At 39.6% G+C, this 26,250-nt stretch overlaps 1 protein-coding gene and 1 pseudogene across 3 annotated transcripts in view; one reads left to right on the top strand and one right to left on the bottom strand.

The window, feature by feature from the left end:
* ANKFN1 (ankyrin repeat and fibronectin type III domain containing 1) overlaps positions 1-26,250 on the top strand; it is a 298,786-nt gene that overhangs the window by 186,276 nt on the left and 86,260 nt on the right. The gene's annotated exons all lie outside the window — the stretch shown is intronic.
* The window catches only part of LOC144286315 (uncharacterized), a 65,195-nt pseudogene continuing 43,679 nt past the window's right edge, over positions 4,735-26,250 (bottom strand). The window contains exons 4-5 of the transcript XR_013354362.1: positions 7,830-7,950; positions 4,735-6,398 (exon numbers count right to left, since the gene is read on the bottom strand). The product of XR_013354362.1 is annotated as an uncharacterized LOC144286315 (transcript). The remainder of the gene's footprint in view (positions 6,399-7,829; positions 7,951-26,250) is intronic.

Genomic DNA, 26,250 nt, shown 5'->3' with positions numbered 1-26,250 from the left:
CAATTATAGCAAAAAAGAATTCAATTCTCTCATAATATGACACTCATCTGCAGTTCCTTATTCTCTCTACATAATTATTTCCATTTTTAGTTAAGTCAACAATGTTTATATTATTATGTGTATACATTTCTAGTTGTTGTTGTTATTGTTAACTAAAATCCTTACTTTATTCAAATAACCTTGGTTTGTACCTGATGTCTTTTTTATAAGATATTATTTATTTATTTGAGAAGGAGCATGATAGAGTGTGTGTATGAGCAGAGGGGCAGAAGGGGAGAGAGAGAGACAATGACCCAAGCCGAAATCAAGAGTTGGATATTCAACTGACTGAGCCATCCAGGTGCCCCTAATGTCTTTTTTGTCTCAGGACCCCATCCAAAACCCCACATGACATTTAGTTACTATGTCTCCTTGGGTTCTTCTGGCTGACAGTTTCTCAGACTTTCCTTGTTTTTGATGACCCTGACAATTTTGAAGGAAGACTATGCAGCTATTTGTAGAGTGTCCCTCTATTGGGTGTGACTGATGTTTTTCTTCATGATCACACTGGGGGGGACAGAAGACACAAAACTTTACACAGACGTAAAATTTTAGCCATTTCCATCCCATCATATCAAGAGTACATCTTCCCAAAATGACTCATCACTGTTGATATTGACCTTGTTCACCTAGCTGAGGTGGGTTTGTCTGGTTTCTCCACTGTGAAGCTATGCTTTAACCCCTTCCTTCCTATATTCTTTGGGAGGAGTCATTATGTGTGGCCACTGTGTGTCTTCCTAATCAACTTGAATCTTAGTTCTGAGTGAAAATGCCAATCCATAAAGGCTACATAGCATATTATTCCATTTACATAACACTCCCAAAATAACAAAATTATAGAAATAGAGAACAGATTAGTGGCTGCTAGGGATTAAGGAGCAAATGAGAAGGAAAATGGGTATATATATCGCTCACTTTTTTGTTTTCTCGCTATACTGAGTGTATAAGTTCTGACATTATAAAGTCAAATAGTATACTATGATTGCATCTTCTTACCTATATACTTTCCTCAAATCTGATTGCCTCTTTTTTCTACCCTACTTGCCCTTAACATAGTCAAACTTTGTTTCAAATAATCCTTTTAGAGTAGTACCTATTTTTCCAAGAGTAGTACCTAACTTTTCTCAACTACTATCTACTCATGTTCCACTATATAATAATAACTCACCGGGTTTGCATTAAGCAAATGTAAATTAAAACCACAATGAAAGAGGTGCCTAGATGGCTCAGTTAAGCCTCTGATTCTTGGTTTCAGTTCAGGTCATGGGATTGAGCCCTGAGTTGGACTCCTTGCTCAGTGGGGACTCTGCTTGAGATTTTGTCTCTCCCTCTCCCTCTGCCTCTCCCTACTCTTTCCTCTCTCTCTCTAAAATAAAGAAGTCTTTTAAAAACACACACACACACAATGAAATATTGCTACATGCCTATCAGAGTAGCAAAAAAACTGAAAATAGTGACAATACCAAAAGGAAAGGATGCAGACACATCAGATCACTCATACATTGCTGGTGGGACCGGCACTCTGAAAAACAGTTTAACAATTTATTTTAAAAAGAAACATGCAAGAACCATATGTCCTACCAACTGGTGGGCATTTATCCCAGAAAAATGAAAACTCATGTTCATATAAAAATCTGTTCAAAACTGTTTATAGCAGCTTTATCTATTACTAACCAAAAACTGGAAACAAGTCAGGTGACCTCCAATTTGGTGAATGGTTAAGCCAACTGTAATATATTCATACCATGGAATAATACTCAGCAATGAAAAGGAAAACTTATCAATACACACAACAGCCTGGATGAATCTCTAAAGAATTATGCTGAGTGAAAATGCCAATCCATAAAGGCTACATAGCATATTATTCCATTTATATAACACTCCTGAAATAACTAAATTATAGAAATAGAGAACAGATTAGTGGTTGCTAGGGATTAAGGAGCAAATGAGAAGGAAAATGGGTATATATATATATGGCTCACTTTTTTGTTTTCTTGATAATAGTTATATTTTTAAACACTATACTTTGTTTTCCTTTTAAAGGATTTGGAGAGAAAAATGGTAGACAGGCATGTCTGTCAGTTTGGCATTTTAATTCAATATCCAAGTCACTTCTCCCTTCCTACCCAGCCTGAATGCTCAGTAAACATGACCTAATACTAATATTACCCCAAGCCAACATACTTATGAAAGCATTTATGCTGTTTCAAAAAGTTATGTATGTTACCTAGGGACAAACATGAAACTGGGTTTTTATATCAGCTAGTGAAGGATTATTACTGACAGTGATTTCTTCTTCCTGTTATATTTGGAAAATCATAGATCCATAGAGTAATAGAGGAGTTTTTGGAATATGTGAGTTTTTCCGTAAGGTACAAGTTCCTTGAAGGCAAAAATGTTGTCTTTTTTTTTTTTTTTTTCTTCACCTCCTACATTGCAGTAGCATTAACCACCTTTCTCTTCTAAAAGCATTGATCCCATCACAGAACCTTTGAACATGCTGATCCCTCTGCCTAGAACACTGCACCTCCTATTCTCTGTCCATTGATCAGTTCTTTATTAAAAGTCATTTCTTCAGAGAAGCATTTCTAAGTACTTAATATAAATAATGCCTAATAATTTCTATCATGCCTTTCCAAAAACTATTCACAAATTACAAACATCTATTTTTGTGGTATATTTTTAAAATATGTTTATTATAGAACTTGGAGTTTATTATAACTTTTTAGTCTCTAATATATCTAGTAAATTATTTTCTAAGTTTTATTTGACTCTCATTGCATGTTTCATGGGAATAATGTTTAATGGAATCATGAGCATATTTAGAATTCTCAAAGCTGATTACTAGAATCACCTTTAGGATCCCTGCCAGGGCCCCTTCCAAGGCCAACAAATCTGAGTCTTTGTATGGTAGAGACCCAACCATAGATAATTTTCAAGAGCTGCTAGCCCATTCTTACTTGCAGCTAGGCTGTGAATGTGTGGTCATGTTTTTAATATGGGTCCCTCCCATCAGACTGTAAACCTTATGTGAGCAGGGATGTTTTGTTCATCTCTGTAGCCCTGGAACTTGGAAAAGTGCTATATATGTGTGTGTATATATGTGTATATATAAATAAATATATATTTATAAATATATAAACATATATATGTTTATATATTTATATATTTATATATGTATGTTTAAGTATTCAGTGAATTCATTTTGAGTCACATGAACACATAAACACAGACCCTCTTTTTATGAGGCTTAGAAGTTATGGAGGAAAGAGGGCTCACCAACATAAGAATTCACTTCAGAGTATAAAGAGAGTAAAACCCAAAGTGTTAAAAAAAAAAAAAAAAAAAAAAAGACCCAAAGTGTTGAGGCTTTGTCCAACATCATCTTTTACTGAGCCTCACCTCTCATCCCTTTCCTTTATAAGTTATCCATGGTTCTCTTCTTGGATCCACACCCCCCCTGCCCCAACCCCCACCTTCAGTTTCATCCTTCTGTACCCTGCTGGCCCCCGCAAGCTCACTGTCTTCAACATACTTGCCATTGGAAAGTTTCTACAAAGGTGATCACATCAGTACTGAGTAGGGTGGCTTATTTCTCCTCCTCCCCTTCACACACCCCTCTGGAACTTTGGAGCCACGAAGCTTCTTGGCGGAGAAGGAGGCCCACCAGGCAGCTCTTTATTGCCATGCAACTGTGAGATTCCTCCCCACACTTTCTCCTGGGGAAAGTCAGCCTGCCAATCGAGATTTAACAGTGGAGCAGTGCATGGTGACGAGCCAAGCCCCCTTCCCAACCCCCCCAACCAGCCCCATCACCACCTCGTGCTGCCATCCACACCCCCGGACTGAACAAACTGTATCACTTACCCCCTGGGAGCCTGGCAGTTGCTGAGCCCAGACGCCACAGGGGCTGGTGAGTTTCCAGTGGCCACAGAGGCAGGTCTTTACTCAAGGCACAGCTCTGTCCATGACTGCTCAACTGGGAGCACAGCTGGCACTGCAGGTGATGAGCCACTTCCGGGCCACCTTCTCCCCTTGGAGATTTTCCTCTTGATTCCTTTTTGGCCAGATCCCTTTGCAGCATTATAGTTTGTCAATAGCCCGCGACTGCTTTCTAGAATTTCTCTCTAGGAGAAAGTGTGTTTTTCTAAGAAATAGGTGTTCTAGCCTGAAGCCTAATTTCATGTGAGGGCTGAAAAATGAAACAAAAATAATCACCCTCAAGTCTGGAAGCTAAGGGGCCTCTCCACTCCGTGAGGAGTACTTCCTTTTGGGAGGTAGGAGGAGGGGTGGCCATTTGTGCTTCTTAAATGAAGTTTCCCCAATTATAAAAATAATGTGTGCTTCTTGTACCAGCCGGAGTCCTGGCAGGAAAAAAAAAAAAAAGGATACTCAGCTTGAATTTTGAAGCAATGTTAATGAAGGGATTATTTACAGAGAGGTGAGCAGGGTTCATGAATGGACAAGGGATAGCAAGGCACCCAAGGCTAGCTAAAATGGAAAGCTCTTATCACCCCTACACTTGAAGGGAGAGAGGTAAAAGCTGGGGTGGGGGCACTGGTCAGGAGTTGCTATGTGAAAGGATACACCCATCACCAGCTCCAGGCACTGGCTGAACTCCACTAGAAGGCCATGGGCTAGAGGTCCTGGGTAATGCAGTCCATAGGGATCAGTCTCCTGGAGACACAGAGCAGGTCAGTAATGGTCAAAGTTTTTACTGGTGAAAAGAGGGTGAGGGGCAAATGGAAAGGACATATAATAATTATAGGACATTGCAAAGAAAAGAAATTATAAATAAAGAAACAAATCACTCACCCTCAACCCTGGAGCCCAAAGAAATCTAGTCTTCAAAGGAACTTTTGGTATTTTTTGACCCCATAATAAGTTGAGACCATATATTTAATAACAGTGAACATATGTCAAGCCCATAGCACATGCCAGGCTTTGGGTCAAGGCTTTACAAGTATTGTTTCTTCTAAACCTCACACAGCTCTTTGGAATAGGTACAGTTTATCCTCTCCTCATGAATGAGGAACTGAAGGTAAACAGAGGAACTTGCTGAGGTCCTCCAGCCATGCAAAAGTCCAATTTAACCTCAGTCAGCATCCTGGAGCCCCTACTCATAGTGACTATGCTGTACTGCCATCTCTTCTACTTCACATCCCCGTTATGACCTTTGCTTTGAAGTGTTGTTTTAATCCATTCATGTTGCATGGAATACGTCAGTATGCATTTTACCTTTTTTTTTTTTTTTTTTTTTTTGCCTATTCAAGTTGCTCCCAGTTGTTTCACTGTTGTAAATACTGCTTCTATGAACATCTCTGTATTTAGGGCATTTCCTGCATTCTGGAATGTTTCTTTAAAGGAGAGTTCTACTAAATTCCAACCCCGACCCCGTTTTAAAACCAGTATTGACTGTTCTATCATTTCCAGTCACATAGTTGTAAATAGCTAAATGTGGACATGGAAAATAATGTCAAAATTCTCCAATTCTATCACTCCACTCATCCCCAAATTAAAGAAAAATAAAATTGAGGGGAAGCATAATGAGTCAATGAGTCAAGGTACCCTAATTTTAATGAGAAACAGCACTTAAGTGAGTTAAGACCAATCACCCCTAACTAATTCCGCTGTCCTAGGTATTAAATGGGGACACACCCATGAACTGTGAGCACGTAACACCCAGGAAGTACTGACTGCATACACATTAACCAAATCTAAACACATGGGGTTGTAGCTCTTCTAATCAGCCACTTCTACATCTTTTATTTATTTATTTACTTATTTATTTTCACAAACCAATCTAAGTTATTTATAAGCTATCTCCTGCCACAAGCAAAGGGATGGAAAATCAGCATACTGGTCACCAGTATGATACAAGTAAGGAAGGCGAGCTTAAGTTCCTATATACTTTTCTGGTCTGTGTGCAGAGTCAAGGTCCAAACCTGTGCTATGATCTCCACTGGGTAGTGGTCCAGACTCTCTTTATTCATTTTCATAGCTGGTTGGAAGTGGATTCACATGAGAGCTATGGAATAAACTATGATTATCATCTCCCCAGGGAAAGGGCTTGAACCTGATGTGGAAATAGGGGTAAGCAATGAACTTGATGTTCTCCATGATGTGACTTCAGAAAGACGTTCAGCATGCTCACTCCCACGCCAGGACGTGCTATGAAGTAGGTGAGGGCCTTCCACATGCGAGCTGAGCCCTCCTTGCTGTGGACACCACTCGACATGGACCATCCCAGCTGTGTCCCACACCAACCTAGCAGCCCAGACAGCTGGGACACAGCCAGTGCTACCATTTTCCATGTGGACCAATCACTTCTACTTCTGACATGTGTGCTGAGGATTACACTGGTGGATAGAAACAATTTATCGAAAGAACTTAGGTCAAACCGTTCATTGCCAAAGAAAAGTTGCCCTTTGACAAAGAGAATTTAGGCTATCCTACAAAGTAGTTTAAATTCTAAAAATGTGCTCTCAGTTTAGGCCAGTTCAGCTTATTCTTCAGTACAATAACTGATGAACCACTCAAGAAAAATTAGTTAAACTATTTTCTAGAAAATACTTAGATTCATTGGAAGTGTCTGTCAAATCTTGATTTGTCTGTTCAATGCAGTGTGCTGATTATGGCATGGTCTAAACTAAGTCAAAGTGCTACAGTCTTCTGGGAGTCTGTGACTTATGAAGAGTGGTATCACTGCAAACTTTGGTAGTAGAGTATGGGTCTGCATTAAGAGGACATTTATTTATACAGTGGAAGGAGCCCTAGCCAGAAAATCAGGAGGTTGTTATCCTTTGGTTCTGCTCTAACTAGCTAGGTGACCTTTTTGGGTAAGTCACATCTCCTCTTTGAACCTCAGTTCTATTCTCTGAAGAAATGAGGGAATAGGACAGGATCATTGATTTTCAAACTGATCCATGGAATCTTAGAGGTCTCCACAGACATGCTGCAGGGACCGCATGGCAGGCTGGAGTTGGGGGTATAGGGAGCAATGGGAAGTTTCCCAGACTCTGAAGACAAAATAATTATATCTTCCTGTTGCATTCTTTCAGAGCACCATGTATGTTTCCCTTATAAGTCATTTTCCTAGTTTGTAATTACATCTTTACCCATAAATTACTTGCTTGGTGTCTGTTTCTCTTTCTAGACTATATTTTCCATGAAGGCAGGGACCATGCCTATTTGGTTCACCATCATAAACCCAATGACAAGCATAGTGCCTGACACATGGCACATAATTATTTGTTGAATGAATTGAATGGATGAATGAATTCAGTCTCATTTCTGGCCCTGGAGGTACTTATAAACATAGAGATGATTCGTTTCAGTAAAGTACATATAACATTTCCCTCTTTCTCTTCGTTATTAAACCATATGGGAAGAACTATCTTTGAGTTCTGACTTAGCCCTGATTTCTTAGAAACTGTAAAATCTTGGACACAAAGGTCACAACTTCTCTGAGCTTTGGAGTTTTTTGTTTTTTGGGTTTGTTTGTTTTTTTGTTTTCCATAAGATGACTAGGCTAGTCTATGATCTCTCTCGGGTCTACTTCTGCTCTGGCATTCTATGATTTCATAATTTTGTCCCTTCCTTAATCCACAGAAGGTTAGATGAAGCTGAAGGTCCTGCATAGGACTTAGAACTCTGTAGCACAGAGATAATCTCTGGGAATGAATGAGCTCTCTGAGGAAGAAACATTCAGAGAATATCTTAGACATTCTGAAAAGCAGAATCCTGGATTAGGAAAGACAGAAGAGGCAAGTCATCACTCTGCCACCTACTAGTTTTGTTGGTGATCTTGGGCAAACAGTTCATCTCCCCTGGGCTTCAGATGTTGGGCAAACACTTCATATCCTCTGGGCTCTATGTATGAAATGAGGACAGAAGTACCAGTCTCAGCTGCTGCATGTGACATCATAGGGATCAAAACAAATGAGGTAGTGTAAGTGAAAATGCTTTGTAAATTACAGTGTGCTATATATATATTTAAGATGATGCTATCACCATTATTACTAGGTCACCATAAAGGTCATGATCCTAATATATTATAAAGCCAGAATAACTCAACAGTGCCATACTGGTACATGATAAGCCAATGGATTAGAAGGGAAGCTTCTACTATAGGTAGCTGTAAATGCAGGAATTTAGTGTAAGATAAAAGTAGTATCACATATAAGCAGGGGAAAGATGTAAAGTTCAATAAGAAGACTACTGGACAGGAAAAGAAAATGTAATTGGACTCATGTCTCATGGTTTACTGCAACACAAATTATAAAGGGATCAGATTTCAATGTAAAAATGAAATAATAAAAGTTCTGGAAAAAAACTGGAAGAAATCCTTTCTGACTAGAGTAGGAAAGGCCTTCATCACAATTCAAGAACTAGAGTAAATTCAACTTCATTTGTAAAAGCATCTTCAGCAGAAACAACCATAAGCAACATAAAAAAGACACCATTTTATACAATAGGCATAGACTCATCTTTCTAATATATAAATAGCTTTTGAAATCTATAAGAAAAAAATGAGGGAAGGATGGTTCTTAAAGAAACAGATGGCTCCTAAGCATATAAAGAGAAGTTCAAATTCTCCCATTATAAAAGAATGCAACTTAAAACAAACCTGAGATATCAATCTTGACCTTTCAGAAGGGCAAAAATTCAAAAGTTTTAATATACACTCTGTAGATTAGAGTTGAGGACACTGTTACTTTCATATAATGCTGATAGAAGAAAACATTTTTAGGATCATTATGGAAAGCAGTTTGGCAGTATCTATCATAAATACAAATGCAAATAACCTTTGACCCAGCAATTCTTATTAGGAGTATTTATCCTGCAGATATGCTTAGGGATTTATAAAATGAATTATTATGCACAAGGTTATTCATACCAGCATAGTTTGTCAGAGTAAACTGCATCACATGAGGTTTATAAGGGCAAAATACAGAAAATCTATCAATAGAAGACTGGTTAAATAAATTATCACACACATCCATATACAGAAGCCAGAGGACAGAACGTGGAATCTTATTATGTATTTATATGGAAAGATCTCCAAGATAAAGTAAGTTTTAAAAAAACATTTGGGGGGCAGCCCCGGTGGCACAGCAGTTTAGTGCCGCCTGCAGCCCCGGGTTGTGATCCTGGAGACCCGGGATCGAGTCCCACGTCGGGCTCCCTGCATGGAGCCTGCTTCTCCCTCTGCCTGTGTCTCTGCCTCTCTCTCGCTCTCTCTGAATGAATAAATAAATAAATCTTAAAAAAAAAAAACATTTGGAAGAGTACATATAATGTGCTTCCTGTTATGTAAAATGGTGTGTGTGGGGGGGCCTATATTCATGTCTGATTGCGTGTGAATAAAGAAACCTGGAAAGATACATAAAACACCAAGAACAGTGGATGCCTGGTGGGGGGAGCAAATCTGGGAACTGGGAACACACAGAGGGGCCTGAGAGAGATTTACTGCTGAATCACCGATTATACCTTTTGATTTTTGAACCATGTGGACCTATTCAAAACATTAAATTTAATAACAAGATCAAAATAAAAAATACAAATTTCATGGGATACAGGGAGAACAGAATGGGTCAAGAGAAGAAAAAGCAAAGGAAAGAGACTTGTAAGAAAAGTCCTTAGGAAGGAATGCTCTTTATAGAAACAGGCCAGGTCGAGAGACACTTTGTATCCCATGTGCAGGAGTAGAGAGATTCAAGAATACACCTAAGAGAAAGAGAACAGAATTTTTCTGTCAATGTCCACAGTGGTTTTTCCAATATTGACAAATAGGAGAGAATAATGCAGTCAGCCAAAGTGGGAAAATTACTTCAGATCTTTCAGGGAGCCAGAAAAAAATATCTTTGGCCATCATTTCTGTGACCATAGTGGGTGAATTTCATGCAGCAGGCTCCCAAACTCCATGAAATAAATTTCTCCAAAGGAGTCTTTTGTAGTGCTTATTTAAGCTATCAGGAAAGTAAGGAGTCTTATATGACAAGAGTGTTTACATATTTAATTTTTGTGTAACATTAGAACCAGAAAAGCTCTCTCTTTAAGATGGGGAATATGTGACACATGCAGTTAATTTCCACATTAAATTACTGAATGAAAAATACACACATTATCCATTGTGACTCCAGGATTAGGTCAGGTCAAATTTTATTGCTTTTGGCCAATGGCTTTTGTAAGACTTACAAGGCTAAGAGCAGGTACAGTGTGATCTTTGGTATAAGTTATAGAGGTAAAATGAGGTTCTGAGTGAGAAAATACTTAGCATTTCAGAGGTAAGTTCATGAAAGTCATCATGAGACTAGCACATCCCCATGTTGATTTAGCTAGAACTTTATAAGATCACTTTAGCTCTGGTTTCTGAAACTGCCAAGGTTCATGTATCCGCCTAACAATAAATAACCAACCTTTTCTAGATTGATCTGTAATGGATGCTAATTTGAATTACCCCCAAGAAGTTTGCATAAAACCAAATAAACATGGCAAGGGAAAAAAAGGGGGGAGGAAATGTGGATGATTCCCTAGCTATGGTTCCAAAAATAAACATTTGTTGGATTAAAAGTGTCTAATAGTATCTGCCTTTAAATCTGGTCATGGGCTTGAAATCTAGAACGGGTTTAATTATTCTATTAGAGTAATAAAAATTTGTATCTGATAAAAACAATCTACCAAACATGACATTTTGAACAAAGTGCTATTCTTAGATTGGTTTATGTGAGAAATGTAGTAAAAGAGGTAGCAAAGTAACAATTGGAAATATTTATTGAGCTCTTACTATGGCCAAGCTAGTGTATGTTTATATGCATTATCCCATTTAATGCTTTCAACAATCTTATGAGGCAGGATCGATCCATTTCATTTTTTAGAATTTATTTTTTTAATTTTTTATTTATTTATGATAGTCACACAGAGAGAGAGAGAGAATGGCAGAGACACAGGCAGAGGGAGAAGCAGGCTCCATGCACCGGGGGCCGACGTGGGACTCGATCCAGGGTCTCCAGGATCACGCGCTGGGCCAAAGGCAGGCACTAAACCGCTGTGCCACCCAGGGATCCCCACTTCATTTTTTAGATGAGGAAAATTAAGAAGTGGCCCAAGCTAGTCAGTGATGAAGCCAGGATACATATTCCTCTAAAGGCATACCCATAACATCATTACTAAACTTCCATTTATATTAACACATGTTCAGGCTTTTATCGTCCTAGTCATGGGTCAGAGCTTGCTTATGATCAATAGATCCTTTGTATTTGATGGTGGCTTCTAAACCATAAACTTGACTTAAGGAGAATCCAGTCTGTCGCAGTTCAGAACTGCCAAAGTATCAGAGGACTAAACGTAAAACAGGAAATAATACAGAACACTCTTATGAAAAACTATTGGCTATAGTAACTGTAAACCATTTTGACTCCCTGTGCCTATATCAGACATAATTTAGGCTGGAATAATCTTCAAGCCAGAGTTCAGCAAAATATCCATTGCTTTCCTCAGTGACTGCGATGAGAGTTACTATTTTCAATATGAACTTTCTAGAAGAGCATTTTATAAAGCGTAAATAGTACATAATTTAAATTCCACATATTGGTTGGCCCATTGCAACATTCTGGATGTCTTTCTGAAAATTATTGTAACATTTTTATGAGTTTTATCTCCCCACGCATGTATGTTTGTTAACTATATTCCCTCCATTTATTTTCTTCAAGACATCTGGTTAAACCTGGGTTCCTATTATGCATTATCATAGATGTAAATTGCTAGTGGATTAGATAAAGGCACCTGTGAAAATTATGGGAGCCTTTATGTGGACCCATCAGGAATACTCTCATATTTTCCTAGTGGTGGAAGAAGACAGCAATCAATCAAATTCTTTATCTCCAAAACTACATTCAACTCACAGATCTTATGAAAAAGAAACAGAAGAGAGGATCAGAGATACCAAGGCTAGATTACTGGGTTAGCAAAAGGTTTCATTTCTGTTATCTACTTCAAAAATACTTATACCAGGGAAAAATAAAGAGGGAGCTAAATTTTGAGGTAGTGTATCATATTGGCAACCTTCCTGGTTATAAAAGTAACCAGGCCCTGAATGATCAGCATAGTGGATTCTGTGGAGTCCTCGCCTTTCAGACTGGGTTTGACCACAGGCATGAAAAATGACTAATAGCTGGGGGATGGGAGGAAGTCATGAGATCATGTTACTTAGAAATACAAAAAGGTAAACGCTCTTGGTAAACGCTCTTAAGAGGTTTTTTTTTTAAGTCCACATCTTAGAATTTGTGTCTCCATCCTATGAGATTCTAGAGAAACAGCTGGATTTCAATAATCTTAAAATCTCACTCAGAGACACAAGAATTTATAAGATGGAAGAGATCTAACTTTCCCTATTCTTCCCATTAAAAACAGCTAAAAACACTGGAGTGATTTTTCTGAAAAGCCAGCTCAAACAGACATTTTAAAAGACAGAACGGGTCTCATAAAATATGAAAATGTCCGGCTTTCAGTTGAAAATCATTCACAAGAGCAAGAACCAGGATAGTCTCAAACTGGGTGAAAGAAGACAATCAGCAGAGGCCAACCATAGGGAAAGAGGTGTTAGAATTTTCTGACCCAGTCAACAGACATGATAAAGACGTTTCAACAGGCAATTTTACATGCAAGCTTGGAACACATGAAGAAATAAAATGCCTAAGCAAAGTAACGAAGTCATAGCAAGGAGAGAGAAAGCATGAAGAAAAACTAAATGTAAATGGTACGACTGAAAAACACAATAGCTGAAACACCAAGTCTCAGTGGATATGTCTAACAGTGGCATGGAGGGGGGAGAGGGGAGAAAATCAGTGAGCTAGAAGACAGAACAGTAAAAATTACCCAGTGTGAATAATAGAGAGAAAACAGGCTTAAAAAAAAAAATATATATATATATATAATATATCGAGCATTAAGGACAAGAGGGATGATAACAAAAGATCTAACATTCCTGTCAGAGGAGTAGCAGGATGAGAGGAGGAAAAGGGTGGTACTGGAAAAGTACTTAAAGAAATGATGGCTGAAAAACGTCCCGATTTTTGAAAATGGCAGAAACCAATAGATTCAAATAGCTAGGCAAACCCCAAACAGGATCAACCAAAAGAACACCAAAACACAAAATCATCAAATGTGTAAAAACTAAAGACAAAGAAAAAAATTTTGGAATGCAACAAGAGAAAAACAACACCTGACCCACAGAAGAAAAACAATTCAAATGATAGCAGATTTCTCATCAGAAACTGTGGAGTTCAGCCAAAGTGGCACAATATTTTCCAAGAGTTGAAAGAAGAGAATTGTCAGCCCAGAATGCTACAGCCTGCAAAGTAACCTATCAAAGTGCAAGCATGATTTTTTTGTAGACATAGACAAGGCTTTTTTGAGTGTATATTGAAAGGCAAAGGAATTAAAACAGCTATAGTAATTCTAAAAAAGCAGAATATGGTGGAGGGAATTGGTCTACCCAATTCCAAGACTTTATTGCAGAGCTGTGATAATCAAGACCGTGTGGTATTGATGGAAGGATAGACACAAAGATCAGTGCAACAGGAGAGATCCCAGAATTTGAGCCACACAAATATGTCCAACTGATTTTTGACAAAAGCAATCCAGTTGCCAACACCTTTTTAACAAATGGTGTTGCAGCAATCAGATATATAGAGGCTAAACAAAACAAAACAAAACAAAAAAAACCTTTACCCTAAGTTTCAAAACTTATATAAAAATTGATACAAAGTGGATCATGGACTTAACTGTGGAAGGGAAAAGAAAAAATAAAAAAATATTTAATTTGTTAGTATTGGTGATCACTAGCAAGTTTCTCATTTTTTGTCTCTTAGTGTTATGTTCCTTATTTTAAAAACAAATATTTTCTTCAAATTTATGCAAAAAGCTTTATCCCTTTTATATGGGATGATTTCCATAAGTAATTATTATAAAACTACTGTGGGAATGTTGAAAATTTTAGAGGTTTCCATGGGGAAGAATAATTCATTTTTAAAAATATTTTTTTAATTCCAGTATAGTTACCATACAGTGTTATATTAGTTTCAGATGTACAATATAGTGATTCAACACTTCATACATCACCTGGTGCTCATCTCCAAAAGTGCACTCCTTCATCCCCATCCCCTATCTCCCCCAACTCGCCACCCACCTCCCCTATGGTAATCATCAGTGTGTTCCCTATAGTTGAGACTATTTCTTGCTTGGTCTCTCTTGTTTTTTTTTTTTCTTTTGCTCATTTGTTTTGTTTAGAATTCATTTTAAAGTCTTATGTACTTAAAAGCTTTTTCCTCATGGCATCTGAATAAATCCTGATCACTAACTGCTCCATGATGAGGAGAGCCTTACACAAGTTCATCAGCATCTCTTTTAAAAATGAAACTCACATAAGCCTTCATGACCCTGTTCCTCCTTGTTAAGCCAAGTTATCCCCACTTAACAAAATCATGACATTATTATGCCTATTTTTTTTTCTAAAACTTGAGTTTAACAAGGGAAGAAAAGAACTATTTTTGAAATGCAAGCAATCACAATTCCCTTCCTCATTCATTTGAATTTTTTCACACGTCCCTCTACTTGTTAGCTGTGTGAACTTGAGCAAGTACTTACCCCCTGTGGCCTCAGTTTCTTCCTAAAATAGGAAGACAGTGTTTCTGCTGTTTTCAGAGTCATAAAATGGAGCCACAGTTACTTAAATAATATATAATTTAAAAATAAGAACGGACAGTACAATAAGCAGGAGAAAAGCCAGCCCAGTTTTGAGAGTTGAAGCCCCAAATGACAGACTTCCCATTTTCTTTGCCCTGAGAATAACATCTTCTTGTTATTACAGGGAATCTACTAGAATTCTCCAAAGTCTATATTATTTTCTTTCTCCAAGAAGTAGATCTTAACATGGTTTTGTTCCTGTAGGAGAAAGAGAACTTCATGGAGACTTCATCTTTCCTAGTGACTATTTCTGTGAATCGGAGTCTGTTCTTTTTGCTTTGTCAAAAGTTGGGAAGAGGGACTCTCATTTCTTTCAAATTCTATTTGAGTTGTTTTCACTTGGATAGTTCTAGCTACTTAACAGAAACAGTTTGCCAAAGCTTCCCCAGAATTTCCAAGTGAATTTATTTGGTTATTATTAAATGGTTTCTAGCAGTATCGTTTTAAATCTACCTTCTTTCCTGATCATTTTATTCTTCCATCTTTAAATAGTTAAATCTATTTGACACTGTGGTGGTAAATTCTTTGTTATTTGGTAAGGAATTAACGAAGATAAAGAATGTGTTTGTGTTGGTTTGATGTTCTTTGAGATCAGAGGATAAAGGTTTGGTTTTATGGATCTTTTGGTCATGTTGTCCAAGGAAAAGCATAGTTCATCTGGCCCAACCTATTCTTCTAGAACTGAAGAAACTGAGTCCCAGAAAGTTAAATGGACTTGCTCAAGGTCACAGAGCCAAGATGAAAATCCTAGGTTCACTATTAGTTCACTATTATATCCCCAGTAGCATATACTCCCCCAAGCAACACTCACCAGACAGACCTAAAGCCCAGGGAGGGGATTTCACAGGTTAATGAGTCTAGCCCATTATCTGAGCAATTTATAGAACTATGGTTCTATGATATAACTATGAGGGAATATAATATGAGAGCCCTAGAAAACCCTGCCATCTTAAAGTAGCTCTAGCTCCCATTCAGCAACTGAACATTCAGCCTCTGCTGTGTGAGTGGCCTCACACCAGTGCTCAGAGGGAGAAGCAGGCTCCATGCAGGGAGCCTGACATGGGACTCGATCCCGGGTCTCCAGGATCAGGCCATGGGCTGAAGGCGGCGCTAAACCACTGAGCCACCCGGGCTGCCCCAGTATCTTTCTTTTTTTTTTTTTTTTTTTTTTAGTATCTTTAATTTTTAATTAGAAGTTCAGCTCTCCCTAATTTTGAGTTTTGGTAATGGGAGAATGGAGGGGGCAATTTTAGAAGGCTGACATTGTGGGGCAAGTGAGTAGGTTTATTTAGAGGAATGGGATGGCTCATTAAGAGCATGTAGACAGTGCTCCGGGGTGAAGGCCATAACAGGAGAGAGAACCAAACAGAGACAGTTAGAAAGCCTGCAGGACAACTGTATTGCTTCACAATCTTTATCCTCTCCTTCATGTGATGCATGTTCAATGAATAGGGCACAACACCGAGAAAATGGCACTCGGGCTCTAGAATGCTGGTCCTAAACCGCTTTGGTATCATTCTCCTTTTGAAAAGTTTGTAGCCACAGTGGCTCTGCCTGCCCAAGGAAAACACAAGTTTAAATTTCAAGGTCTTTGTAAACACTGTGAAGCTAAGCCTTAGATTTTGCAGAGGTCCGTGAACTCCAGGTTAAGGATCCCATGGTCAGTTAATATTAGCAGACCCTTCTAAAGTCTGCAAAGTATTTTCCATGTCGTTGTTTTAACGAACCAATTAGCTAGGTACTCTCTCATTTTACCCATGAAGAAACAGAATGTCCTCCTGGGAGGTCAGAGTATATTCTCTATTTTGTCCATATGGAAAATATCTGGAAGAAGAGTCAAAAACAGGTATCAGTAGTGGCCTGTGGGAAGCAAGCTAAGAGGGACTATAACCTTTTAAAGGATTAGATTTTTTTTTCCATGCTGTAATGCCACTTGTTTTTTTTAAAAGAAAGGTATTAGATGTGCTACATTTTTTTTCTTTTTAAGATTTTATTTATTTATTCATTAGAAACACAGAGAGAGAGAGAGAGAGAGAGAGATTGAGAGAGAGAGACATAGGTAGAGGGAGAAGCAGGCTCCCCCCAGGGAACCTGATGCAGGACTCAATCCGAGGATCTCAGGATCACGCCCTGAGACGAAGTAAGATGCTCAACCACTGAGCCACCCAGGCATCCCCAGATCTGCTATTTTCAAACACATTTTTTCCATCCCTTTATATGGGTGAAATGACTGGTACATGTAGAAAAGTCAGAGATTTCCAATGTCTTCCGAAAAGGAAATCTTTTTATGCATATTTCTAGGTCAGTTATCTCCTAATACTAGTCAGATAATTTATGGATAAATTATACATTTTAAACATAAGTTTTGGGATGCCTGGGTGGCTCAGTGGTTTGGCACCTGCCTTCCGCCCAGGGCGTGATCCCAGAGTTCCGGGATCGAGTCTCACATCGGGCTCCCTGTGTGGAGCCTGCTTCTCCCTCTGCCTGTGTCTCTGGCTCTCTCTCTCTGTGTCTGTGTCTCTCATGAATAAATAAATACAATCTTTTTTAAAAAGTAAGTTTTGGGGGGCACCTGGGTTCTCAGTTAGTTAAGCAACCCACTCTTGATTTTGGTTAGAGTCGTAATTTCAGATCATGGGATCGAGCCCCACCTCATCTCTCTCACCCCCTCCCCCACACTCATTCTTTCTCTTGCTCTCTCTAAAAATAAACATATCAATCTTTTAAAAAAATAATAATACTGAAATAAACTTTCACGTCTCAATTTCCAGTGCCAGGCAGCATTTAGCCTCTTCCCTGACATACACACACATTTTCAACATCTTGTATGAGACTAAAATTTTTAGGTAATTACCTAATCAGTATCTAACATTTACAAATGCTTTTTTAAAAAAACTGAAGTATAATTAACACACAGTGTAAGTAAGATTAATTTCAGGGGCACATAGTTTCAGTGATCCAATGATCCTATACATTTCTCAGTGTTCATCACCAGAAGTGTGCTCTTTATCCCCTTCACCCACTTCCCCCATCCCCCATCCACCTCCCCACTGGCAACCATCAGCTTGTTCTCTGTAGTTAGGAGTCTGTTTTTTATTTGTCTCCTTTTTATTTTGTTTGTTTTAAAAATCAAAACCCTGAAGCCTGAGGTGTGCTCATCACTTTTCTATTTTGAGGCTTAATGAAATAAAAAAATGGTAAGGGCATTTATAAACAGGTGAAGCTGATACACCTTGATGTGAGAACTTAACCATTCAAAATAATTTGAAATCAGTTACTGAGTAGTGACCCCTGAGATGCTAGAAACCCTCCATTTCAGCCATGACCACCTCCAGTAGGTTTTTTTTTTTAGTTTCTGTTATAAATGGAAGAATCTATTTCCATAAGAGGGTCAGCCAAAGCCTGTAATTATTTTTAGCTTCTGCCTGAACTCTAGCTTTTGCTTTCATTTACTGCCGGAGCTCAGTGGCATGTCTGGTGTTACAAAAATGAACTTCAAAGCAGAGCCCTCCACCAGGTTTTCTGCGATGGAAGAGACTGTGCTCTGGGTCTGGAACTTCAGCTGACAGGTCCCCAAAGTCCCGGATCTGACCTAGCAGGGTGGAAGCCACAGTGGCTCATGTGGCACAGCTCTGAGGGTCTGCTGTCAGCATGGCTGCTGTCCGATGATGAGATTCAAGGATTTGTCAACACTATCTAGCAATTACTCTGAGGAGATTCATCTTGATAACTGAGTTGAAGTAAAAAAAGAAGAAAGAATCATGTGGAAAGGTCACTGTTCTCAGGTATGGCAGACCTACACAGGAAATCTAAGTTACTATGTACAATGTTGGTGGTGAATGAGCTGGGCAGACCACCCCAGATATTATAAAATCATAGGCTCTATAGAAAACAAAAAGGTTTAGGGCCATTTGTCACACAGGCATGTGGTATCTATAGGAATGGAAGTCCAAAATTGCACAGGTGGGTTGTGATACCTGTGCCTACCAGCCATCAGGAAGTCACCAGAACACTTTAAAGAATCAGCTCCCTTACTTGAAATAGAAGAGTAAGAACTAACCTAACAGAGCTTGTAAGGTTTAAATGTTTTTCGTGACCTTTCTTACATCAACACTGGTCACAGATTAAATCATGAAGTGATCGTGTCATTCTTCTGCTCATGAATCTTCACTGGATCCCATGAGATAAAAACCAATTCTCAGCACTGCATTAAAGACTTTCACATGTGAAAGTGAGGCCCATCCCTCAGCCCCTGGGGGCATGCCACGTTCCTCTGCTTCAAACCATCCCTTCTTTACCCTATCATGCCCACTCTCTCAACCCTCAGTCTCCCTCCCTGGAATGCTCTCCTCGCTGTGGTAAAATCCTACCCAATCTTTGAAACCCAGACCAGGGGCACCTGGGTGGCTCAGTGGTTGAGCATCTGCCTTTGGCTCAGGTCATGATCCTGGGGGTCCCATGATTGAGTCCCGCACTGGGTTCTCGGCATGGAGTCTGCTTCTCCCTCTGCCTGTGTCTCTCATGAGTAAATAAATAAAATCTTTAAAAAAAAAAAAAAGAAAAAAAAATGAAACCCAGACCAGACATCACCTTCCCTTGTCCTATCCCTTTCCCAATTGTGTTAGTCCTTAGAGCCTGAATACCACCTTGCTCACCTGCCTGTGACAGGGAGCATCTTGTCCTACTATAACCACCTATATCTTCATCCATTTGCCTGAGGGTCTGAGTCCCAATGCAGGGGAGATGTCTTATTCATGCTCACATACCTGTCACCCACCAGCATATGCCTTCCAGTCTTAAAGATGCACAGAAAAGTGTTGGCTCCTGTGTGGAAATGTGACTGCATGAAGGTGTTTTGAAGTTGTAAAGTGTCACTAAAGTGCAGTATGCTCATGAAGGTCAAGAACCTGAGCCACCTAAGAAATGGTCCCAGAGATTTGCACTTGAAGGAGTATCAAAACCCTTCAAAATCTAAATGCTACATGTTTTTCCAGGGCCCTACAGGGAAGTGGGTGAGTGTGCTGGGGGCGAGCCCCTTGGAGTGCCAAAGGCACAATGCCCTACCTCTCACTGTGGAATGAAGCTAGTCTGTGGAACTGTACCTTCATCTGACAGCTAACTGAAGATTCAGAAGGATCACCTGTCAGACTTTCTCAAAATCCAAACTTAGGAACTGGGGCACCTCTGTAATTCCTTCTTGGCAGCCACTGTTTTCCTTACCTTGCGGACATGTGGAAACACTGAACTGGGAGGGAAAAAGGCACTGGATTTTGAGCCCAGACAGACCTGGATTCAAAATGTCCCCCTCCCCTTCATTCTTAGTGTGTGGCCTTGGATAGGACATGCAACCTTGCAGAGCTGATGACCTGGTCTCTACAAGGAGAAAAATGTGAAGGAAAGTATCGCAAACTGAGAATGCTATGAAACTATAAGATGTTCTTCCTGTGATGAGAAGTAGACAAGTACCAGCCACAACTGACTTTCCTGTGTTCCTTCTTCCTCTCTTTCTCTCACCTGGACTCCTCAGAGAGGAACACCATGTGAACAAACATCTCACTGGGCTTGGGTCTGATTTTGCGTAGAAGAGTGTTTGCTCCAGTCACTAATAAGGCTGACTGAAGGGACACCTTTGTGGGGGAAAAGCAGCCCCTGTGGTAATAGCATTTCTTTGATCTCTTGCCACCAAGTGTTGTTTTGAAAGTTATTTAAGGATGAAAGCCTCCTCCCAAAAATCTACTGTCAGAGGGGATTCCTGCTCATCTCAAATCCAATCGACTCTGTTTTGCATGTGTAAACTGAGATGATGACTGCTTCATAAATACAAAATGAGCAATGAGAGGTCAGTGTTTTTATTACTGTTTGCAGTGGAGCTCTGAGTAAAGCTGAGACCAGTTACATACACCTGCCAAGGGAACATGATTTCTGATATGTCCATGATATTTGATTTGGACATTTAAAAATATACACTGTTGTTAATAGCTCTTAGTTAAAAATAGCTGAACTCCAGTATTCATGATTCCTATAAGAGCTGGAGATGCCAAGTCTTTGGGTTTACATAAAAATTTAGCTCTCAGATGCCTCAATGAATAGGAAAAGGTGTCTCTTGGTGGCTAACAGGAAGTCAAGCAGTTTCTTCCTCTTCACAAAGCATGAAAATAGCACCAACCCTGAGCTGGCATTCCATTTACATGGATCATGGCATGATCCATGGCATAATCTTTCTGGTCTTCCTAGTTATAGCCTTACCCACTCCAGTTTTTCTCCCACAGGCTACAAGAATGATCTTTCTAAAATGCTTTCTATCCATGGCTCCACAATACCTTCAAGATATGTTAGTATGATGAGTTCTTGCCTCTCTGTCAAATCTCTTCTCTGATTAAGGTCACAATCCTCTCCCACTTCACCTCTTCTCCTGTTCCCTGTAATTGCCCTGCAATCCCCTGACCACACTATGAATCTGTGCCTTTGCTCACACTGCAACCTCTACCTGGAATGCCTCTGACCACTCTCTTCCCTTGGCAGACCTATACTCTCAGGAGCCAGCTTGTCCAGTAAGCCGTCCCTAGCCACCCTGTCCCCAGATTGCCGAGGGAGATCCCACTCTGAGCCTGCCTCTCTCCTAATACTCATCGCATTGCATTAGAACCTTGTAGTGACTCATGCATCACTCCCATTGGACTGCCACTGCCTTAAGGGCTAGGATCAAACTTTACTCATAATCCCATCCCCATTACTTTACATCATCTGGTTCCTACTAGGGAGTCAGTAAAAGTGTGATAAATCAATCCACCAAACAGCACTAAATGAAAAGTTGGATTTGACTTCATATCTCAAATATGCCAGCAATGAGCTTGGTGTTGGATACTGGGCCAACAGATAGAAAATGCAATAAATTCAGCTATATTTACTAAACCCTACTATGTGTATTTTACTCTAGTGAGTCTACATAATTCTTTTTTCTCAGTTTATGGGCCAGTACCTTGCTCCTAAGATTTAAATATTGCCAGTGACTTCCCTGCCCCATCTTGTTACCTTAGAATAAGAAAAAAGACTTTTCAAAATCTGAAACTCTAAGAACTCCTTACTTTCATCTTCCCCACAGTGGATGACCTCTGTTGAATGTTTGCAAAATAGCAGTCTTGTTCTTCCTTTGTAACTGTGAATGTGACAAGAGTCTTCTTTATTAAATCAATTATTGCATTTATTCATTTAAGACATCTTTATTAGGAATCTACTATGTGCCAGTTGCTCCCGTGGACCAAGATAAAAGGCATGGGTAAATCTCCCCAATATACAGATGAGCTGGAAAATATTCAACAGTATACATTTTAGGTTCAGACTACTGACTCAAATATGTTTTGTAAATGCTAAAAATTTAGGTATGTCCCATATAAGTAGAAATGTAGAACCAAAACGCAACATACAAAACTAAGATAACTATAGAACTACCCCCAAGAAAAGTAATTAGGCCCTTTAAATAGCTCAAGCTAGGATATACATTGTGCATAATGATATGTAATGTTTTCATAGGGATCTTGGGAGAAAAATAGATCTATGTTGCTTACAATATGAAGGGTTTTCTTTGACTCCCTGAAGCCCATTTGGAATTCCTGGTCCCCAAGTAAAGAACCCCCAAATGAGCATACTGAAGTTTGTACCCTCAACATCAGCCATTCTGGTCATCTACACAGAAAGAGAAGCTGAGAATGGGAATGGAATACAGGGCTCTTTGTCTCTCTGGGAAACTCTGGAAGGCTTATGACTGGCTTGATGGGGAAAAAAAATCTAATGATTGGATTTTTCAGGGTCAATAAGACACCTTGTTGAGTAATCTACTGTAGAATGTCAAAACAAATACAGAAGTGAAGCACCCCAAACAGTACATTCCCCTTGGTGAGACAAAGGGAGGAAGACTGTGGCTGACTGTTCCCAAGGTGGTCTTGTCCATTCTTATTTATTTCTGTTCTCCCACAAATTCCTTTGGATCCTGGAGAACCACTCCTGTTCTGCATTTGATTTGTTCCAAGGTCATCCATCTTCTCTCTCACCTTGGCCTAAGTGTCTCTAGCCAGAAGAGAAGCAGGATTGGGGTGGGCGGAAAAGGCTAACATAGAGAAGAGATGGAGGAAGATTTGGCACCAGTGAAGTTAAATAACATGAACCAGGCTCAAATTATATGCCAGCAATTTATATGGGTCTTCTGAGACTGTTTACGCTGCTGTTGGCGTGTGTGTATGTGTGTGTGTGTGTGTTTTAATCAGTACCTATCTTGGCCACCACAGCCACATGTAACTGACATGAAAATACAGAACACCTTCATGAGATTCACAATCCCCAGCCTCAGTATAATCCTGTTCTGCTCAGTGGTTACTGGCCCCAACTCTCTCGCCCCCTTGAAACCACAACAAGGAAATCAGAGTATGAGAGACAATGCTGGCCCTTGGGAAAAGGAAACACAGGCACCAACCAGGAGCCCGTCTCAGGTTCCTTCAATAGAAGCCAAATATTCCAAATACTTTCTGCAAGCTTTTCACAGTTGGTACTTTCTCTTGCCGAAAAGACCTCAACATAGCTGTTAGTCCATTCATCCCTTTGTCTTATGGGCTTGGGAAGCAGACAAGACAGGGCGTTCAAGTCCAGACTCTGCACTGACAAGTTGTGTGGTCCTGAGCCAGTTGTTTAAAAGTTCAAGTTCCTCAGCTGTACAATGAGAAAATCATTACCTACCATGTGGGATAGCTAAGAGGATAAAGTGAAATATTTAGGAGTGAAGCACAGTTCCCCAATAGATATTAACAGATGGTCTTCACAGGATCCTCTAAAGATCCCTAAGCTTTAGCTTCCTATAAACCATTACCTGTTTTTGTTTAATTCAGGATTTCCTTCTTATCTTTTTTGGGGTCACATTTTACACACACCATATTTTAAAGGTAACCTATTACCTTAAAAAAATAATAGTAATTAGAGCAATTTTCTTAGGAAAAACTGCCAGCCTCACTCTTGGTCAATGGTTCTTTCCCATCATCAGAAAACACCTACCCTAACTCTGCATCAGCTGAAAACATCCTCTCCTGGACACTTGATATAATTATAGCCTGAGGAATATTCTGGAATCCACGGCCCCTCCTTAAAATGTGCTATCAAACAGTGCAGTGTGGATGAAGTGAAAAAGATGCTACACATGTTTTATTGTTTCTTGGGGTCCTGCTGACAGCAAGTGTTTTGTCACTTCATCCCAGGAGGAAGAGAAAGTGACTGGCATTTTATTCGGTCAGTAGCTATTTTTGGAACTGTTACTCCATACAAGGCACAAAGTGGGCCACTGTGGGGGATGCAGAAATGAGTCAGACACAGTGTCTTCCTTGAAGAATTTACAGGGAAGATAAAATGTTCATTTCACATTTTTTGGGGGGGGGGGCAATGCCTACAATGTGCATATCCTTTTGTAGGCCCAGGGGATACGGTGAGGAAAAGCCGACCAGCTTATGTAGCTCACATTTTCTTGGGTAAGCAGGTAAGCTAATAAATACTTTCAAATTAAGATAATGTGATAAATGCTAAAACCAAAAGAACAGAGGATAATGTATGAGAGTGAGGTGCAGGATGAACTTGGTAGAAATACCTTGGGAAGAGTGTGTGGACAAAGGAAAATGTATAAAATAACAGGTCAGGGAGTTTCACAGAAGCTGACAGGAGTCAGATCATGACTCTTGTGGACTAGGGGTCTGTACATTCTTCCTACAAAGTGTCAGAGCAGTAAACATGTTAGGCTTTATGGGCCACGTGGTCTGTATTGCAACTGTTCAATTCTACCATTGAGACGATATGCAAAATAATGAGTTGGGGTGTGTTCCAATACACTTTTATTTATGGTCAGTAAGACATGAATTTCACATTATTTTCAAGTTACAAAATATTTCAATTTTTTTTTTTCTCAGCACAGAAACTATTCTTAGGTCACAGGCTGTACGGAAACAGGCAGGAGACTGGATTTGGCCTGCAGGTCTGTTTGCCCATCCCTGTTACAGATTCCATTAAGGAGTTAGGATTTTATTCCAAGTGCACTTATGATGTTCAAGTGAAGCAAAGTATTGTGATATGTTCATGCTTTGAAAAGACTGTTCTGGCTTCCGTGGATTAATAAGGGGTATGCACAGAGACAGAGAAACCAGTTGAGCTCTCAAACTGTCTCAAACAGAGTGCCAATGTGACAAGAGTTCCAATATTGGAGTTAAAAGAAATTAAAAGGCCAACTTGAAATATGTTGTACAGGCAGAGTTGAAAATACATGAAATCATTATAATACAAAATAGAGAGTATTCATGCCAGGAAGAATGATAGATACAATTACTGTTGGAAATCAGACAGAGTGAGCTCATGTTGAAGGAGCCTGAGCCTCTCACTTGGGTAGTTTTTTGACAAGAGGAGATGGGAGAGACATCAGGCTGGAAAGATGACTTTGTTTCCTGAGAGAGCATGGTGATGGGAAAGGAACTTTGGTCTGAGATAGACCCAAACACTCCAAACCTCCTGTCTTCATCTGTAAACTCATTTTAAATAGTAAACTCCTTGAGGCCAGGGACCATGTCACTTACCTCTCCGTATCCCTGTAACCTAGCTGGTCCGTAATCTAACATGGATTCAGTAAGTATGTACTGTCCTACACTATACTACAATATATGCTGGCTGTTTATATACACAATTAATGTCCTCCTCGAGCCAACAGTATCAAAGATAATAGCACTAATAGTGCTCCACAGGGACAGTGTTTGGTGGTGCAAGAGATGAAACAGAGACTTCATGTTACCTTGGGATCAGAGAAGGCTTACACACAGGAGTGACATTTATACTGATTTGCTCAGGGTAAAGGAAGGGATAATGAATGCAATCAAAGTCAGAAAGAAGGAAGAACATTTCTGGCAAAATTAAGTCTGTGTGAGAGGAAGAAGCCTGACATGTTTGAGGATCCAAAAATCAGAGAGGAGAGAAGTGGGCGTGATGGAGCCGGCGCTGGAAGATGGAGAAGACTCAGGCCCCCAGGACCTTGCTGGCAAGGGTGAGGGCAGGGGTCTGACCACAGGTACAAGAGGAAGCTGTAGGTGAGCTCAAGATTCACACAGACTGGCTTTAATACCTAGCTCTGCCACTAGTTAAATTGATAGAACGTTTCAATGAGTGACTTAGTCTATCTCAGAGGACTATTATAAGAAAGAAATGATGAAATTATCTGTAAAACAATGTGGTAGATTTTCATTAAGTGTTAGTTTTCCTTCCTTGGAGCACAAGGCAAATGCAGGGAGTAGTGCAAAGGAAAAACACTCAGAAATTAGGTTAAATGCCCAGTGAAGGAGTCTGTATTTTGTAGTTCACAGGAACCAAATGGAACTACAAGGACTGTCCACAACCTATCAGTGTCCACACAGAAGTCAAACCTGCTTCATCTGAGCTCCTACTCCATGCTTA

This window comes from Canis aureus, chromosome 16 (assembly GCF_053574225.1).
Source record: "Canis aureus isolate CA01 chromosome 16, VMU_Caureus_v.1.0, whole genome shotgun sequence".
Taxonomy (NCBI): domain Eukaryota; kingdom Metazoa; phylum Chordata; class Mammalia; order Carnivora; family Canidae; genus Canis; species Canis aureus.
The sequence above is the reverse complement of the archived record's forward strand: the minus strand, read 5'-3'. Positions and strand labels throughout refer to the sequence as shown.